We start from the raw sequence: 18,030 nt of genomic DNA, 5'->3' as shown, positions 1-18,030 counted from the left end.
AAGTTAATGAGATGCCATCAAACAGCAAACGAAGACACCATTAAAGTATAGGAAAATGAAAACCCACGCATTGGAAGTGTTACCACAGAGCAAGGAGCCCACGGTTCTAAATAGGGGCAGGCCAAGGTAGCAGGGGCCCGTAGCTTCCAAATATAAAGGAACATGTGCTAAAGAAAGCCGCCACCAATGAAATGGAAGGAGTCTTCACGCCATTAAAATAGAGGTTTCCCACGCAAGCATAGAAATTGGTAGGATAAGCCATGGCATGAAGGTTAGAAACCCACACAGGGGCAGTGTAAGAAGGAGTTTGCATGATGAAAAGATGAACATGCAAAGCATACAGGAGAAGATCACGCCTTTGAAGAGAGAGAGGGCCGTTGTTTCCATCCAGTCCATAAATGCAAAAAAAAATAGGGGTAGAGCAAGCAAGGCACCAAGAAAAAGATGCCATGCCAGTTAGAGAAGAGCTCACATAGCCTCCAATCCACCATTGAAAGAGAATGCCTAGCAGCAATATAAAAGAGCTCTTAGTCCTAGTCAAGGTAGGAGACGCTGTTAAAATGAAGCTCACACCATGCTAAAAGAGTCCCGTAGTCAAATACAGGTTTGAAGCCGCACGCAATCTGCATGTAGGAGACTTTTAATCCCATATTTGTGGTGTGATGAGTAGATAAAGTGTTTTAATAACATAACACTCACAATGTAGAGTTTACAATAAGACACGCCTTTTGAAAGGCATGAAGTGTGCTCGTGGCGGGCCCCTTGCGCATCAAATGACCAAATCTTGCTAGAGGGTGACTTTGAAAAAATTTTGAATGAAAAAGTAATTGCGCTGATGTGGTGAGTTGATGAGCGGACGCACGAGATGATGTCGCATGGCAAAGATCGATGGTTGCCCGTTTCCCCACAAAAATAAAGTGTGAACTAGTTAAATAAAGGGAGAAAGAGGGATTCCAACGCATGGCGGTAGGTCCCAACTATTGATGAGGTGGCACAAATGAGCAGTTGCAGATGGAGGCACAGGATGTTGCTACATGGCAGATCTTGCGGTGCCCGCATTCTCGCAAAAAGAAGATGCAAGGAAGATAAATAATGTGGGAAAGTGAGATTTTGCCACGTGTCCCTGGGCCCAGAGTAGATGGTGATGTGATAGATGAAGGAATAGGTAGCCAATCAAATACTGCCACATGGCAGTCGATCAACTAGAGGTTGACCTCAGATTCAAAGGGTCAGGGCAATATTGAGGAATTAAAAATAATAATATTTTATTATTATTTTTGTTAAAGATTTGTTTACAAAATGATTTTTAATCATTTTAAATACACGTCAACCTTTTTAAATTCAAAAGGGTCATATTTTAAAGTTTTAAACTTTAGACTCATTTAAATTTTTCAAAAAAATTAAATGTTAAGGATGCAAACCTGGGTTTTGTAACAGAGGAGCATTTTTCGAATCGACTTTCTGGGCATATTCAAGAGGCTAGATATGCACTCCAATATATTGCCAGAACTGGGAAGATCTAAATTTTCCAAATATGAGGTTGGTTTTTGCATAGGTAGCAATCTATTTGAGTTACAGGAGGATTTGTCTCAGGTACCTAAATTATAATTGTATTCCGACCAGGAAGTTTAGATTTGATTTTATAACATAAAAATGACCTAAATGTGGTTAAAAGATAGTTGAAATGCAGTTTGGGTTGAATTTTGATAGTATTCACTTAGTAAAATCTCAAATTTTACCAAAATTTTCATAAGGTAAATCAGATATTCTAATGACTCAACAAGGGATTTCATCATTTGAATAGAGATATTTTCCAATCAGTTACAATGTAATGATGAAATAGAAAATTAGATCAGATGGGTAAAAAGATGAAAGAGGTTTTCAGTTGCACAAGATGGGATTCCAAATGGACACTTGTCATCTTTAGTTTCAATCTAGGAATTCATCTCCTTGCTATATTATTCTTTCTTTTTTCCATTTGAGGGGTTCCAATCTTGAGTTCTCTCAGATCTGTGATACCATTCTCCAGCAAATTTCTCATGTAATGAATAGCAAGAAATAAGAATACAGATAGTTCTTATCTATTAGGTAGCTTTGCATTTAAATTTCATGCATCTTATTGTAATTTGTTTCAAGGAAATGAATGATAAGGCAGCAGCAAGTCAATCTTCATTCTGATATCTTGTCTCCCATTCATGTTGTTTGTGATCTTTTGTGTTTTGTAAACAAAGAATATGAAACTCAGTTGCAACCTATTGGTTGTATATGTTTATTTATTTTGCTTATGACTCAAAGAGTTATGTAAATGCTTGATTCATCATCATAGGATTGCAAATTTCATGAAGGGATAAGTCGAGTATGAGGTTCAAAAGGATGCAAATGTCACAAAGTGGATAGATAGATCAGGAAGTCCTAATGTATGGCATATATTAGTGACTTTCAAGGATGTGTGTGAATTGCCCAATAGATAAGGCACTGATCGTTTTGAAGGATCATAAGGTTGTGTTGTTCATATCATGTTTTGCTAAGATCAACATCAATAATCAAACATTTTTCCCCTTTTCATGTTGAAGAGCTATAATAGAATGCCCTCACTCAGTTTATGAGATTCATAGCTTTGAACTTAGCTACTATAAATCTATGTCATTTCATGAGTCATTAGGAGAAATAAGGGTTTTATCTGCTTCATATTAGATTCAATGTATGCTTTGATAACTAGTACCATATAAAGAATCTATAGGTCCACCCGCCTAGGTTTTGTAGAGACTGAAGAAGAAGAAGGGTCTAGCCTTATAGTTGGCCTAGTGTCTAAATGGGCATGTTGAAAATGGGAGTTAGCTACCCCTATATATGTTTTGTTCTCATCAGGGTAATTGGAAACTAGTAACATTTTCAAACACCAATAGTGCCTAGACACATTCTCACTTTTTTTATCTCTCAAGCATCTTCCCAAAGTGGGGAAGCACCGACCATCCAATTCGGCCACATGTCATCATCCAAGCATGAGTGTCCATGTCATCATGGTAGCATCTTGCATCAAAATTTTTTACACGGTTCAAATGTTGAGGTCCTTCGGCCAACCACGGGCCCTGCACCATGCAACTCACAGCTTCCAAAAGCTTATTTTCTTTTAGACATTTAACATGGGAGTGCTTTTGAATTTAAACTTTAAAATATCTCCATACCCACTCAATGTGGGATATATCCTTTTTAACTTTTTGCTCTTCTCTGCTAATGGTGAAAATTTAGAGGCTTCCTCCTTTTGACTAGCAACTTCTTCCTTGCATGGAACCTTCTTCTTTTAAACCTTCTCTATCACCTTCCTCCCTTTGCATTACTAGCCCCTTCATCTACAATCCAAAATTGATGTGCATAATGCTGATGCTTGCTTTCCCTTCATTCTTCAATCGTGTGGGTTGCCTCCTATGACTTTTTTCATGTCGTTCCCTCTCAACTATCATGTGTTTGCTCTATTTTGGACTCCTTGGCAACTTCTTCTTGCAAGGCATGGTCTTCCATTTCGTGGTGGCTTCCCTTGTTGGTGGCTATCCCTGCCTAGTCACACTTGCATGCAGTCTTCTCTCCCTCTCTAATGTAGTTGTGGATGCATCTTAAGTATTTTCCTTTGTGTGAGCAATGCAAAAGTGGCTCCCTTTTGCTTGAGGTCTTCCATATTTTGACTATGGCTCCTTTTGAATCACCTTCTCTTAGAGCTATAGCTATTATAGATATCTTATGTCTTTTAACAACTTGCCACTCTACCTCCTTGGAAGGCTTCACAACCTTGGTAATGATTTCATCATCTCTATAGCTTTTGTATTCCATGTTCTACAAAATGCACTTTTCATCAAAACACTAGCATATTGAGAACCTTCTATTTTTTAAAACTCTTTGCAATTGGGCTTCATCTTCCAATGCTTTATGGTCAAGATTGGAACGCACAACCAATCAATGAATTATCATGCCCTTTTCTATTGAACTTGTTCTTGAACTTATTCTATGTAGTTGGCAATGAGTTATTACATATTTTGTTTACTCCCTCTCATCTTTCAATGTCTTAAGATTGGTAGATCAAAGTTGAGAACAATGATTGAGTGGAACTACACAAGGTAGAAATGGGATGGACCAAGACTTTCTAATGAACATTTGAATTACCTTATACTTGGTAAAGCATGAAAGAATCTTTCCATTCCATTTGTTGTTTGATAGATCTAACTTTTCAATGTGACTTGAATTGCACAAACTCAGAATGTTGCCAATTAGGGAAATGTCACTAACCATCTCAAGGCCAAGTAGACACAATATTTCTAATCAATTGATTTCCAGATGCATAGAATAGTGTTATAATGGGAATTACTTTACTTGGGATAACAAGGCTGCCATTAAAATGATTTCCTGAAAAGTTAAAGAGATATAAGTAAGGATTGAAATCCCATAACCATGAGGGCATTTTTCCAACAATATTGTCATTAACCAATGCCAACCGCCCTAATCAATGCTATATTGAAATTCATATTGGGACATGACCACCAATACTACATGACACAAGATTTGAGCTTGCTAACTGGAACTGGGGAAGCCAAATTGAACTTATATTCAAACAACAATATGATAGGAACAAATATTTTTGTTGTGCAAGGCTATGAAATAGTCTTTGTGCATTAAGGTTAATACAAGTAGCAACTTTCTGACTTCTTTGATAGAAACCTAACCATTTTTCACCTATCATTGCTCCAATCACTATGGCTTCCTCTCTACCTAATATATTTTCATTCATCTCCCCATTTTCTTCATCTAATTCATCTTCAACTTTCTCAAAATTATTTGATGGCCCCATTTAAGTTCATTATTTTTGCCATGATGCTATGTCAATTCATCATTTTTTATTCACCTTGGTATGCATAATTCTGACTTTTGCCTGATGAAATCAATTAGGCCCCAACGTGGGCCTGGCTAAAAAAAAATCATTTTTGAACAACTGAACTGCCAAATTGGTCCATTAGTCATCTGATACAGATCTAAATCAAAATCCATCACTAAAATACCAATTAAAACTCATTTTAACTCTTTTTTGTTACTTGTTGACTTAGTGCTAGGTGGTCCTTTGACTAGCCTTAAAAGCTAATCCAAACAGATAATTGGGCTTCAAAACTAAACCTACTAATTCTTTGTTCCAAACACTCTTACTCTATCAAGTTTTGTCTCATGAAAAATTCTCAATCAAAAGATATTGACTGTCAAAGTTTCCCTTTCAAAACTACCCGCAAGCAAACATGTTAGAAAATAATAAATTGCATTCGGAATTGTCTTTTAAAACTGGGCAAATTGACATTTGTGGGCACAAAAACTAGGGCATTGATTCTCTATCATGAGGACAATGTAAATCTAGGATTTGGGCTCATGATGAATAACTAGACGCATTTGGTGAATGGTCAAAGTGAGCACTTTGAATTTTTAGACTGGAAACACTAACTAGAAAAGCATTTTTTGCAAATAGAATTGACCTGGGAAAGTGTGCAAATGGATTCCTAAAGATTTGAAAATTGGAACACTTGAAGTATTTTCAAAGGAGAATACAATGGTACAATCTATTCAATCTCACCTATCATGAATTCAGAGTTATGACATCATGAATAGGGGTAATGACAAATCTATACCTTTTGACACCAGTAAAAAGTTAGAAATTGCATTTGGAATCATGTTCGAAAACTAATTAAATAGATTTTTCATAAGCTCAAAATCAAAACATAGCATGTCTCTGACCTCTAGAATGTAATGCAAAAGGAATTATCTCATTTTAATCAACTGGGTCAAATTTATAACAAGGCAAATAGGGCCTTCCAAAATTTTGAACATTTTGCATTAGCATGACAACAATAAATGACCAAAATTAAGGGATTCAAAACGTAGTCAAACAGATTTGAAATGACACAAAATCTAAAATATAGGCTCTCTGTTATGGATAATAAACAATCCCAAAGTAGAAAGTCATGAAACATTACTGGGTGTGAGATAGTCAATTGCAAACATGGCCTCCTATTGCTATTTGACATAGGTAAAAATGTAGAAATGGAAATTGCTCAAAATAGGACTTCACAAAATGGCTCAGAATGGAAATTTATCATCATGGGATGAGTAGACGTACTAAATGCAAGGTGTTTGAAACATTAAACACCTCTTAGGCCTCACAAGTATAGTCGGGTACACATGCATCAAAAAGTTCTTGTGGGGCTTGATTTTTCAATGGTACTCAAATCAAGGCTTCAACTTTGAGTCTCAACATTTTCCATGGCTTTCTTCTTTTGTTTAGTCACCTCACATAGCAGTATGGCTTTCAATTTTGCTCCAACATGAGATTTCTAATTTCTTTAGCTTGTGCTCTATTCTTTTCCATTAGATCTTTCATTGCTGCATCAAATTCACTAGAATTATTGTTTACAAATAGCTTTATGGTGTCAATCTCTTTGTATTGTGTGTCATTTTTTGCTATAGCAATCTCTTTCCTTCTCTTCAAGGAACTCTTTAAAGCATCTCTAGCTACATTCAATTGATGCAGTATCAGATGTGTCTTAATCTCTTGGTTCTCAATGGTCTTTCCCAATTTGTAGACTTCCATTTCAAGATCTTTCCTCTAAGCTAAAAAGTTTCTTCTTCTGTGAACTTAACTCTAACACCAATTGTCGGAATTACAAGTGGGAAATGTAAACTTCTAAGGGGGGTGAATCAGGAGTTTAAACTTTGACCCATAAAAATTTCACCATTCATACATCACATGCATTAACATACTAAAATAACATGTAAAGTAAATGCATCTAAATCATGTAAGTAATTAAACACACACATTGGACACTAGATATGATTACCAAGAAACCCTCCAAATGAGAAGGTAAAACTGGGGTGGGGATGACACCCACAAATCTTCACTACTACAGCAATAAAGTGTAGCCACCTTGTTAAAGAATTTGGTATAGCTTGTTAGGACTACTTCGCCTAGGAGATTTTATTGAAATCACCTATCAAAATGTCTCAGCATATGATGCAAGAGCATCCAAAGGTACAAGGGTAATCCTGTGTCACCCAAAAAAAAAAAACCTAGACTTAGTTTCTATTTCATGTGTTTTCATTTCTTGATACCCATTTGGGTAGAATAAAGGTTCCAACTCTCACAATTCCACTATTAGTGTTCTGAGTTAGAGTTTTTAAGCACCTTAGGATACGTGTAAATGTCAAAAAATTAGGACTATGTAATTGAGCCATAATTATGGTGAGTTAGAAGGTGCAATTTGGAGGGATGATGGTAATTGTAATTTAGAACATTCCATAAAAAGAATCAATTCAAAAGGCCCCATAGTTATAAAGTTATTGCAATTTTTCAATTTTTGGAGACCTCCTAAGAATGCTTCAAAGTTAGGTTCAAGGCACAAAATGACCTCGTACGGGCCTAAAAAATGGGGGACAAGCAAAGCTAGTCCATAGGGCTATAGAGCACTTTGAGAGCTTTCTAGCTTTCCAAAAATGTAAACAATTTGTTAATCAGAGCTATGGTTCAAAAGTTATGCCTCCCAGAAGTTTGGCTATCATTTTTGGATTCTTCTAATTTTGCGCTGACTTCTAATGCAACTTCTAGAGCCTTCTATTTTGGCAGTGGATGCCAACTAGCACTTTCTTGAATGTATTCCTACCTTAACCTTTAAGGCTCTATTTAAGGACATTTCTAGCATTGTAAGAGGTAGTTCAGAGTGGAGTTTGAGAGAAGGTACTAGGAGAAGAAATTATCTCCAAATTTATACTATTGTAAGCCCATAGGGAATGTTTTGGAGTTTGTTTTCTCCACACTAAGTGTATTGGCATATTTTCATACGTAATAAAGTTTTCCCTTTCTTTTTGTGTCCATTATGTACTTGGGTTGTGTCTCCATCAAGTGGTATCAGAGCAAGTTTTCCTGAGTGTGTAGACAGAGCGCCAACTGTGAGGCAGTTTGCACCAGGACTGTGTGGTTGTGGGTTTTGAGTTAAGAAGATACCTCCATGAAGAGAGCATGGTGGAAGGGCCAGAGCTATTAATCCTAAGGAGGTTAGAGCCCTCCAAAGGCAAGTTCAAGCATATATATATATATATTTATTTATTTATTTATTTATTTATTTTTTTTTTTTTTTTTTTTTATTATTTTTTTTTTTTTTTTAATTTTTTTTTTGATTTTACAATTAGGAAAAAGCATGATATTGCTTCTATATAAGGCAATTAATTCTACAAGCAAATGCAAATTGTTTCTTTTGAATTTTTTCTCCATGCGCTTACATTTTTCTCTTTTTTAAATTTGATTGATGGCGATTTTTGAATGGAGCATGAAGAGTAACAATGTGGAGATTTATGCATATGAGTTGTAGAGAAGAAAATATTGTATGTTGAGCACTTTTCTCTCTATCTTGTTTCATTTCTTTTTGTATCTTGTTTATGCTATTTACATTCACAACGAGAAGATTTTTTTGTCATGTGTTATTTTCCTGTTCACATTGCCCATATTTCTTTTCAACTTCTTTGTGTTATGCTTATGTATATATTGATCTATTATTATATGTCCTTTATCTTTCATGTGAGTGTAGTCACAATATATTATAAAGTTTTTCATGAATTGTTGCTACATTTTATTTTAGACTCAAGATATTTCTTTATTCTACCATATGATGGATCTCACACATTCAAATCCTTAGTATTTTCTATAACATTGATAGATTCCATAGATTTCACTCATCTTTAATCTATGATCTTGAGCATTAGTTGACTTAAGATATTTATTTTAGACCCAAGATATTTCTTTATTCTACCATATGATGGATCCCATACATTCAAACCTTCAGTATTTTCTAGTATGTTGATAGATTCTATAAATTTCACTCCTCTTTAATTTAAGATCGTGAGCATTAGTTGACCCTAAAACACACAGGGACAAAATTTTTCCTCAAATATGAATGAAATTTGATAAAGCTATGTTTAAAAAAATTTGTTCCTATGTGTCTTAAGTCATATATATATGTCATATATATTTTAGACCCAAGACATTTCTTTATTTTACCATATCATGGATCCCATACATTCAAATACTCAGTATTTTCTAGTACGTTGATAGATTCTATAGATTTCAGCCCTCTTTAATCTAAGACCTTGAGCATTAGTTGACCCTAAAACACACAGGGACAAAATTTCTCCTCAAATATGAATGACATTTGATAAAATTATGTTTAAAACAATTTGCCCCTATGTATTTTAAGTCATATAAGTCATATATATATATATATATATATATATATATATTAGACCCAAGATATTTCTTTATTCTACCATATGATGGATATCCCATACATTCAAATCCTCAATATTTTCTAGTGTGTTGATAGATTCTATAGATTTCACTCCTTTTTAATCTAAGACGTTGAGCATTAGTTGACCCTAAAACACACAGGGACAAAATTTCTCCTCAAATATGAATGGCATTTGATAAAACTATGTTTAAAAAAAATTTCCCTTTGTGTTTTAAGTCATATATATAAAATTTTGTCCTCAAATATGAATGACATTTGAGAAAACTATGTTTAAAAAAAATTGTCCCTGTGTGCTTTCTAGTACATTTATACATTCTATAGATTTCACTTTCACTCCTCTTTAATCTAAGACCTTGAACATTAGTTGACCATATATATATATATATATATATATATATATATATATATATATATATATATATATAAACAAGTCATATATATTTTAGACCCAAGAAATGTATACATTTTGATAAATTAATAATTTAAAAAAAAAATTGATAAATAATTTTTTTAATAATATAAAAATTATTTAAGTAAAATAATATTTATATTTTAATGATTAGAAATAAATCTTAAAATTTAGAAAACATGTACATAGAAAACTTTCAATTAAAGCAATATGTTTTATTACTTATATAGCTGCATTCTATTAGTAATATATAAACAACAATTTATAAAAAACCAAAAAATAAGTTTTATATTTTAATAAGTAATAATCAATCTTTAAATTTAGAATATAAATATTAATATTTTTAATATAAATAATTACCATTGTTCATTAAAAAACTAAAAAAAATAAGAAATAAATTTGCAAATAAAGCAGTATAATGGGAAAGAAAGAACTATGTAAGATTTAGAAACACTTCTAAAAGTAGTATAAAGATGGCTACAAATTTATCTTGTGTGGCCATGCACACCATTTCAGTCGCAACAGAATAAGAGTTCCAAATCCCTTTAAACTTCAGTTTTATACCAATTTTGTTCTGTAGGTTGGATATTGAAAAAGCAGTGAAGTTCTTCCATGATGAACGTGGTGCATGAGCAAGAGGATGATCCTCTTGTAGTGTTGAATAATTTCAAGGTGGCCCTGGTTGTAAACTTTTCAGATTTGCCAAAAGAAACCAAAATTGAGATTGAAAAAGAAGGGAAACGGTTAAAGCCTCGTTGTCCAAATTGTCTATCAAAGCATTACAAATTGTTGTTATGAGCTTTCTGATTGCTCTATTCTGTGGATTTAGCAATTTGATTCAACAGCCATGGAGTTGAAGTGCCAAATTTTTTTGAACTCTGCAATTTTTTTTGAAATTTGGCATAAGCAACAAGATCTAAAAATAAATTTAAAAAATAAAAATAATTTATACTTTAGAATGTAAGATTGTGTCTATTGGAAACAAACTAATAGTAAGGGTCTAATGAAAACATTAGGGACTAATAAACCTAGGTCAAACTAATAAACATTATATTAATTAAACAAATGAGATACTATGATGAATCCACAAAACTTTTAATCATTTTCTAATTACGGGCATACCATTAAACCCTAATTCTAAGTGAAGAAACCCTCCTTGATCATATTTTCCTCCAATTTACAGTGATGCATTTTTAGCATATATAACAATCTGCCCTTATTATAAGGTGTTGTAGTGCTTTTAATAATGCATGATGTTTAGAGCACAACATTTTGATCAACTCTCAGAAACTTAGAAAATGTGTTCTTCATGTGTGGATAATGGCTTATGGTTTTGTTTCCCTTACCTTTGTTGACTATTTTAAACTAGAGGAATAATATTTGTTTAAGACGATCTAGATTGGTTGCCCATTCAGTTGGGCCACCAATCAAGATGTACATTAATTATTTTTCACATAGTTAAATTCAAGTCATGTAGTTGAATTCTACATACAAGTTGGCTCATGTTTGGATCATTTTGTTGTAGATTGAATCAAGTGAACGTTTATTGAATATGTTTAGTTTTATCTATGGCTTAGATTTCAATTCACAATTAGTAAATTCATTTATAGAGTAAGTTGACAATTAATTTCTTTTTCTTGACAATTAATTAAGTTGACAATTAACAAGTCATTTATAGAAATGAAAAAAGATAGAGAGAAAAGTGCTCAACATACAATATTTTCTTCTCTGCAACTCAGATGCATAAATCTCCACATTGTTACTCTTTGTGCTCCATATATATGACTTGTTTATATATATATATATATATATATATATATATATATATATATATATATCCACATATATATATATATATGGATATGTATATACACATACATATCCATATATATATATACATATATATATATACACATATATATATATACATATATATATACACATATACATATCTATATATACATATATATATATACACATATACATATCCATATATATATATATATACATATATATATATATACACATATATATATATACACATATACATATCCATTATATATATATATATATATATATATACAAAAATTAATAAGTAATCATGATATATTATATAGAGCAACATAAAACTAATACATCATATAATCTAAAAAATGATTAAAAGTACTTAAGAGTATGCTTTTAAATCTACAATCTCATTAGTAGTTTAATATTTAAAAATATATGTAAATATATAATAATTAACTTTGAAATACTTATACATTTCTATATATTATAAATAGTTTGCAATTATCTCTAAATTATTAACCCATAAAAATCTATATTTATGTAAAAATGCATTGTAAACATATGTATCAATAAAATTACAAAAATATAAATAATAATATAAAAATTTATATATCTATATATTTAGATTTTAAAAAGTTACAATTGAATATTTATTGTCAACTAATAATAATTTGTCAAATATTAATCCATTAGATTTCTCAACTTATTCATTAATATCAAACATATATATAGAAAATATACATTACCTAAATTTTTTTTGAACAAAATGTAAAATCTAAATAAAATATAAACTTCTAAAAATATATAGAAATAAAGAAGAAGTAAAAAGTAGATAAATAAACTCACATATATATTACTGTCATGTCCCCTTTTCAAATAATTAAAAAATAATAATCTTTGCTAAGGCAGGCAGGCCCAAGAAAGTGAAGTTTCAGAAAAAGGGGGTTAATCTTTGGAAACCGTTGGACTAATAAATGAAAATTATTATTAAAATATGTTTCATTAACCTCTCTTGGACGTGATTTACAGTTATGCCCTCTTTTAAGGGGTTTGGAGGCATTTTGGGTTGATTGGAGAACTTGATTTTTGCTCATTCTTTGTTATTCTTTAGAGGCTGCCAAACCTGTGGAGAAGGAGACCCAAGAACGAGAGTTTGCAGGTTTCCAGGGAGACCCAAGAACGGGAGTTTGTAGGTTTCCAGGAAGGCCAAGGATGGGAGTTTGAAGCCATTCCATGTGCATGCTCATACAGAGTTTGCCTTTGTGCTGAACAGTGTAGATTTGTGGATTTTTGGGTGTGTTTTTTGCATGAGTTTGGTGTTTTAAGTTGAGCATTTCATATCAGTTTTGGTTGCTGCTGTATTTCAGACTTTAAGCTGTTAAAATAGAGCTGAATATATGTATTGGAATGTGATTAAACTTCTGGGATAGTTTATTAGTGTTGTGTGGTGTTTTCGGGCATTTTTGTGTTAATTTCGGGAGCCCGATGAGCATAATTTTTGTCCTACATTTGAGAACTGTTGTGTAAAGGTTATACGGATCTAGAAATGTCATTTTGTAGGCTTTTATGCTACTGAAATTTTTCTAAAAATGTCCACTTTCAGATTTATTAATAATTGGTGAAGCTGTGAAGCTTTTGGCACAATTTCTGGCATACCCGATTTGGGGTTTCTTGAGAAATTTGGAGGATCTTTGTGATATTAGTTGTTTGATCTTAAAGATCTGATTAAAGGTTGGAAATATCATGTAAAATTAGAAAAGGGAAATTTCAATGGTATCAGAGCCATGATCTTGCCAGCCTGAGGGTTTGTAGAAGTTTGCAGGTCAGTTTTGACAACTACCCAGATCTTGCATTTTAGTTTTGAGAACTACCCAAATCTTGCATGTCATAATTTATGATTGCATGTTTCTTCTAATCAGCTGCATGTCAAAATTTATGGTTGCATGCTACTTCTAATAATTTTCATGTTAGTTCTTGGTGAATTTGGTGGTTGTAGAAGTTTGCATTTCAGTTTTGACAAGTACCCAGATCTTGCATGTCAGTTTTGACAACTACCCAGATCTTGCATGTCATAATTTGGTGGTTGCATGTTGCTTCTAATCAGTTGCATGTCCAAATCTATGGTTTCATGCTACTTCTAATCATTTTCATGTTAGTTCTTGGTGAATTTGGTGGTTGTAGAAGTTTGCATGTCAGTTTTGACAAGTACCCAGATCTTGCATGTCAGTTTTGACAACTACCCAGATCTTGCATGTCATAATTTGGTGGTTGCATGTTGCTTCTAATCAGTTGCATGTCCAAATCTATGGTTTCATGCTACTTCTAATCATTTGCATGTTAGTTCTTGGTGTTTGAAGAAGTTATATCCTATTGGGGTTACACTCTACTTTATCCAGAATGGACAGGTATAGTAAAGAGTCTCGGAGGGAACGATCTTGGACAATTGATAGCCAGAGTCAAAATAGTAGAAAGGATGGTTATTTAGACATTCGAGATAAACTTATGAAAATAAGCCATGACATGTCTAAATAGTTGGTTGAGCACCACTGTATAATGAATGACATGTTATCTGACCCAGCTAAGGTGGATAAGTTGACTAGATTTCTATTTGGCAGATTTTCTCACAGGACAGATGACACAATTCCCAAGAACTTGCATGAGGAGTTTGAGAAACTAGCTGATAGCTAGGTAGAGGTCTCAGATTCTACTCTACCACAGGAGGTGGTGGGAAACGATATTACACAGATTGATAGTAACGGTCAACTTGATACTCAAATTGAGACAATTGTTTACAGGTTGTCAAAGGGTGATGCCATAGGTATTCAGGATGGTATAGTTACAACAGGCAGTGACTACAGTGTAGTGGGTTCAGATGATGATTATGAGGATGTTGTTGTGCAGGATGGTGAGATACCTGGTAGAGATGAGCAAACATTGAGCTTTCATGACTTTGCTGAGAAAGAGTACCAGGCACAGTTAGATGCTTCATCACATGAGGTTGAGGCAGGTAGTACTTCACATGATTTATCCCGCCAGCTGAAGGTGAGTGAAGATAGTATTTTGACTTCATTATCTCATCATGATAGGTATGTGGAGTTAGTTGGTATTGGCCATATTACTCAAGTGAGGATTTTACTTGAGTTACCAGCTGATTCTAGTTTACAGATATTGACTCAAGATTGTTATATTGGCATTTGGGATTCAGTTGACAGGAGATCTTTAACACTTTTTGGTAGCAATGTTTGTTTGGGTGCTATCATGGATTTGATTAGCAGATTGCACGGTGTTGTCTTTTCTTGTGCTAGCAGCTTGTCCAATGTTGGTATTAGTTTTTATACACCGATGTTGGGCTTTGTTCATATATCCAGTCGACCATACTTGCTAGAATGTGTTGATGATATTTCATATTTGGCAGTGTGTATAGATGAGTCCCAGGATCATATTGGCATTGATGACATCCAGGAGGATGCAGTGGGCAATTTTGAAGACTTAGTTTCCTTGGGTATAGAGGAGTTGGACAGCAATGCTAATGTTTTTGATACTCCGTATGTTGATATGAGTTTTAGATTTGATTCACAGGATATGGATGGTAATACTCCAGAGACTAGTAACTTTGATGATACTCCTTTAGACAGTGCATCAGAGGAGGTTTGTAGGAGACAGTCAAGCCAGTGCCATCATGTGTCTAATCAGTTGAGAGTTAGTGACCAAGACATTGCTATCACTTGCCAACATTTCGATGCTGCTTGTCAGTTGTTAGCAGTTTATGGATGGGGTTCTCCTACTAGTGATGAGCAGGGAGGCAGTTATCTTTCCTTGACAGAGTTCCACTCTTTATGGGAGGCTATCCAAATTCTGAGATAGGATTATATGCAGTTGGTAGCCGATAGAGATTATCTTATGAAGTGGGGCAGTACAGCATATGATGCATTGTTGGCCAAGGAAGATGAGGTGAGTGAGCTTATTGAGCAGCTTGTGGTGACTTCTGAGATTCTTGAGAGTACACAGTTGGATTTCAAGGAGTCACAGTTTCATTTGGCTAAGGTGACCATGGAGTTAGAGCGACTACAGTCTTCACCTGATTCTATACAGTCACAAGCAGTGGTGTTTGGTGATCCGAGGATGTCCATGGCCGAGGTTGTCAGAGACAGTGGAGATGGGGATGCATCCATTCTTGATACTAACATTGGAATATCAGGTTCATTCCCACTAGAGTTAGGTTCAGTAGAGTTGGGTGTTGTAGCAGATTGTTGTATGCCTGACATGGTGGTGGCCTCTAGTATTGATGGCACAGAGACTAGAGATTTATCAAAGATCATGTGTGATGTTGGTGAGTCGGTAGTTGGCATGGTTCCTACTAGTAACACTACTCCCTTGGTGATATCTTCGGAGGTAGTAGTTAGTTCCAACATGGTTAATGATCAATTGCAGTTAGTTTCATCTAGATTACAGTCTAAGCCATTGACTGAGATTGGTGCATTCTATCGGCATTACACTGTGAGGTATGCTCATCAATTTACCTTTGATGACCATGTTGATGAGATAATGATACAGAGATGTGCTTTGGTTCCTAGTGCTTATCATCAGTTATGGGACAATTTGATGCCTCAAGATGAGAGTTGTGATGGGCATGACATGGCGATAGGTTCTACAGTTGACAGCTTGATAATACATGACTTAGAGCAGGAGTTTCAGAGTGATGCTTCAGCAGGTGTTGTTATTGATTCTACTCCTTTGGCTATGACATCTCCTGACTTAGTTGGTGATCAGTCGCAGTGGGTTGTATCACTTGTTCATGGTGAGTTGTTGACTAAGGTTGGTTTTTTTTATCAACATTATATTTCAAGGTATGTACATCAGTTAGCATTTGATCCTTGTGTTGAGGAGTTGATGGCAGGAAGATTTGGTTTGGGTTCCAATTCTTGCTATTTATCTTGTGATGGCTTTTCACCATCAGGGGTGCATGGTAGTTATGGTTATGAGATAGTGGCCGGTGATTTGCAAAGTTGTGTTGACTACAAGAGTTTTACAGTGTGTGGATTCTCCATACTTGGTATAGTTTCATTCGAGAGCATTCACCATTGTTGCAGAGTTGGATTGTGCATTCTGTATAGGCCAGTGGGATGCGTTGATGGTATTTACTGTGTTGGTAGTTTGATTTGTCCACTTTGCTTGGGTTCTGATGTTCTAAGAGTTTGTGACTCATGGGTTTTTGATTGTGGTAGTGGTGATTTCGGAGTTTGGTTGAGCTATAATTGTCAGTTTGATTATGGATTCCTCTTGGTCATATTGCAGAGGATATTGCAGGAGCCTGTGTTAATTGGTAGTAGTATAGTTCATGACTACATTTGGGATCCAGGTGGATTGATTGGTTTATTTTTCAACCATTGCTTGAGGACAAGAAATGTTTGGGAGGGGAGGACTTGTCATGTCCCCTTTTCAAATAATTAAAAAATAATAATCTTTGCTAAGGCAAGCAGGCCCAAGAAAGTGAAGTTTCAGAAAAAGGGGGTTAATCTTTGGAAACCGTTGGACTAATAAATGAAAATTATTATTAAAATATGTTTCATTAACCTCTCTTGGATGTGAGTTACAGTTATGCCCTCTTTTAAGGGGTTTGGAGGCATTTTGGGTTGATTGGAGAACTTGATTTTTGCTCATTCTTTGTTATTCTTCAGAGGCTGCCAAACCTGTGGAGAAGGAGACCCAAGAACGAGAGTTTGCAGGTTTCCAGGGAGACCCAAGAACGGGAGTTTGCAGGTTTCCAGGAAGGCCAAGGACAGGAGTTTGAAGCCATTCCATGTGCATGCTCATACAGAGTTTGCCTTTGTGCTGAACAGTGTAGATTTGTGGGTTTTTGGGTGTGTTTTTTGCATGAGTTTGGTGTTTTAAGTTGAGCATTTCATATCAGTTTTGGTTGCTGCTGTATTTTAGACTTTAAGCTATTAAAATAGAGCTAAATATATGTATTGGGATGTGATTAAACTTCTGAGATAGTTTATTAGTGTTGTGTGGTGTTTCCGGGCATTTTTGTGTTAATTTCGAGAGCCCGATGAGCATAGTTTTTGTCCTACATTTGAGAACTGTTGTGTAAAGGTCATACGGATCTGGAAATGTCATTTTGTAGGCTGTTATGCTACTGAAATTTCTGTAAAAATTTCCACTTTCAAATTTATTAATAATTGGTGAAGCTGTGAAGCTTTTGGCACAATTTCTGGCATACCCGATTTGGGGTTTCTTGAGAAATTTGGAGGATCTTTGTGATATTAGTTGTTTGATCTTAAAGATCTGATTAAAGGTTGGAAATATCATGTAAAATTAGAAAAGGGACATTTCAATTACATAAATTTCTTTGATTTTAATATGTACAAAAATATGATTTTATATTGTAATTGTTATATAATATTTTATAAAAACATTTTTATGTTTTAAAATTATTTGATTTACAATTTGAAAAAATAACCAAAGCTATATTTAATTTGCAATTGGTTGAATTTAATATAAATAAAAAAT

The sequence above is a fragment of the Cupressus sempervirens genome, chromosome 6, assembly GCF_028749045.1.
Source record: "Cupressus sempervirens isolate cs-2001-9-10 chromosome 6, ASM2874904v1, whole genome shotgun sequence".
Taxonomy (NCBI): domain Eukaryota; kingdom Viridiplantae; phylum Streptophyta; class Pinopsida; order Cupressales; family Cupressaceae; genus Cupressus; species Cupressus sempervirens.
This window is presented reverse-complemented; position numbering follows the sequence as displayed.